The 3,443-nt window shown below is 45.4% G+C and overlaps 1 pseudogene; it reads right to left on the bottom strand.

Annotated features, from left to right (window-relative positions):
• Nucleotides 1-10: 10 nt before the first annotated feature.
• Nucleotides 11-3,443, bottom strand: part of LOC126388595 (uncharacterized) — a 17,919-nt pseudogene continuing 14,486 nt past the window's right edge.

Here is a 3,443-nt window from a genome sequence, read left to right as displayed (position 1 = left end):
CGTTCCCCTCACAACCTTCCCCAGCCTGAACCCTTTGCTACCCTCTGCTGCCACAACATGACTGTCTGACTCTGACACAACTACACTAACATCAGGAACAGTAACAAAAGGAACAGAAACATCCTTATCTGTGCCGATCCTCTGTGACATCCGGGTTCCCTCCTGGATGGCGGAGTCCATCGGCACGGCAAGGCACGCTGCAGCAACCTCCACCACCACCTCCACGGATGGCTGGGCTGTGACCTGCACCTGGCACATAAACAAAATATGAGGTTTTACTAAATAATACAACGAAAGACTACATGTTACTGCTTCCTAAAATCATCAATAAGTGACATTATGTTTAAAATGAAACACACCTCCTGGACTGCTGGGCCGGGCTTGGAGGTAGACTCGGTCACAGGGGCAGGCACAGGTGTTGCCAGAACCTATCAAGACAGAATAAAAATCAAAAACCATTAAAACACAGCACTCACTTTGTCACGGCATATGTTTTAGAAATATAAAAAAAATTCCACATCAACATCCTACCAAAAAAGAACAAACAAAAAAAATAAACAAACACCAACCTGCCGCTTTCGTCCTCTGCACGTTGTGGCAACACCTCTCGGCTGACGCTTCACACGGAAGGTCTGTAGGAAGGAAAACAAACCTCTTTAAAAACTGTCCTCCCGTTTTGACCCCTACAGTATTGACGCAATGTGTAAACAGCTTACCTGCCCAGCTGGCGGATCAGCAGGGCAGCCAGAGCCAGAAGAAGGGGAAACCTTCTCCATGGCGTCCAACATGCCACTGCTGAACCACACAGGGTTGGACGGGATGACAGACTGTCCCACCGGAGATGTTCCAGCCTTACAAAACAAAAACAACAGAGTTGGTTAGATTTCATTTTTGGACAAAAAAACTTTGCACAACTTTAAGCCACAAATTGCCTTGAAGCAACACATTACCTTGCCCTGCCGTCCAACCACCGTCCACTCGCAGGGGTCAGTGTGACGCGGCACAGGAATGTGCCCCGTCACGACCAGAGTGGGGGACACCCGGCCACCATGTGCCCCGTCACGACCAGAGTGGGGGACACCCGGCCACCCAGCAATCTCCGGGGAGACACCGGGGGCGCGGGTGGAGGGGGTGCGAGCTGGAGGTAGGCCACGTTCCACAGCAGCTGCACCAGGATGGGCATGCCATCGGAGTCGCTGAGGTGCACCTGAAAACAGTTTAACACAACCAACATGTCACTCCAAAAACATGAAACTCCACGTCTTATATCACACCAACAAAGTATCCTGTACTTACACCACCACAGCTCCAACCGATGGACTGGGAAGTGCGCCGTCACAGACACGTAGGGGAGACCTGACACACATGACAGCAACATAATCAATCCTTCTAATATTTACACTTGTATAAATTCAGTTGAATTACAAATTACACCAATTATAACTGATGACCACAAATGTAATGTACCCATGCGTGCTGCGACACGGTGGTATTCCTGACGCAGCTGCTCTTGGAAGCCAAGGTCCATGGTCAGACGGGGAGGGAAGTCCAACACAAAGACCTAGAAACAACCATTTCTTCATTAATTCCCTTAAACAAGCACATAACACAACCGTCTGTTCACAACTACCAAATAAATACTGGTAACAGTGACTGCAATAACAAAAAAAAAAGAAAAACAAATAAATAAATACATAAAACACACCTTGGGCCAGCGGCTGCAGACGGTGGTCAGGAGTGCACCGAAGTCCAACGCCGCCTCACTGATGGTCCTGCTGGCAGTGAGGTTGTTGCTCGGGGCGCGCACACACGGCATCTGGGGTCCACGGAACAGCAGCACGCAGCACCTCCGTCCTCAGCTCCCTGGCGTCTGCACCTGGAACAGACAGAAAACCAAAAGACAGACAGCCCTCCGGGATGGCCACGAACCCGTCCACGATGCCGCGCAGGTGGGAGTCTCCAACAACAAACACGTGCTGCAACAACAGAGACATTGCTTTAGAACACAGACACCAGGTGTGGCACCATGCAACCATCACTGTCTTTATGAATAAGACAGAAATCATACCTGCTTCTCCGGATGCTGAGCTGGAGTGACCAACTTGAAGCTGCGCTGAGTCAGCTCCGAAGTTGGCCATCTCCGCACACGATGGCGGTAACCAGTACCGCGCCCTGTTCAGGCAAATCAAAATTCAACAATGTCAACACATGTTCTACACATCTTTAAATTACATATTATTTGTACCATTGAAACATGTAAAAAAAAAAAACTATGTGATACATACGAGCACGAAACTATGGGACTGGTGGCAGGGGGGTCCAAGTCTGTGCCGTCGCCATCCTCCTCTTCATAGCCTGGGCACGCCGGTGGGACTTGGCACGGGGCATCTAAAAAAAGACACAAACAACCAAAACAAATTAATTCAACATTCACAAAGAAATCATACAAATCACTCTGACTGTATGCTAATCATACTCAAAAGCCACACTACTCTGGCCTCAGCCTTCAAATACATACATAGCTCAACTTACCTTGGAAGCAGTAGACAGACACCTACTAAAATAATCAAGTGTGTGTGTGTGTCAATATGTGTATGCGTGTGTATGTACAGAATCAGAAATGTGTTGATCAGTTGGTTATGTGTTCACAACTGAATGAATCTATCTTTGTGTGTAGTGTACAAGTTCTGGATCAGAGGATCACAGATGTAGTGCAGATCACAGGTCAATCGCAGTTGTAAAAGCAGGAGGGTAGCAGATCACACTGTCAAGTGAGAGGGTTATCTGTAGATTAAAGAAAACGCATTGCTTTATTTAACAATAAGTGTGATGTAGAAAATCAGTACAATTAAATGCCTGCTAGACACAATGATGTAATAACATACCTATAAGATTTAAATCAACAGCATTTCTCTCTACATATCCTGGATAAACTGCTGCTGTATAATTTTTTATATATTTTTTTACATGTCTAACATGGTAAAATGGCCGACACAGTCATCCATTTTAAGAGATCTTCCATTAAAACAATATGCTCATCTAACACAACAGCATCCTTATTAAATATTGAATGTAAAATGGCTGACACTACATTACAAATCTCTAAGGTATACACACACAGCTACACAGAGCTTTTATTCAAACAAAATAGGCTCAACTAACACAACAGCATCCATATTAAATATATGTTCTTACTGAAAGTAAAATGGCTGACACTACATTACAAATCTCTAAGCTACAGCCACACAGCTACACAGACCCTTCATTCAAACAATATATGTTCAACTAATTCAATTCAATTTTCAATTCAATTTTATTTATAAAGCCCAATATCACAAATCACAATTTGCCTCACAGGGCTTTACAGCATACGACATCCCTCTGTCCTTATGACCCTCGCAGCGGATAAGGAAAAACTCCCCAAAAAAAACCCTTTAACGGGG

This window comes from Epinephelus moara, chromosome 4, assembly GCF_006386435.1.
Source record: "Epinephelus moara isolate mb chromosome 4, YSFRI_EMoa_1.0, whole genome shotgun sequence".
Taxonomy (NCBI): Eukaryota; Metazoa; Chordata; class Actinopteri; order Perciformes; family Serranidae; genus Epinephelus; species Epinephelus moara.
Note: the sequence above shows the minus strand (reverse complement) of the source record. Positions and strands in the feature narration are given on the sequence as shown.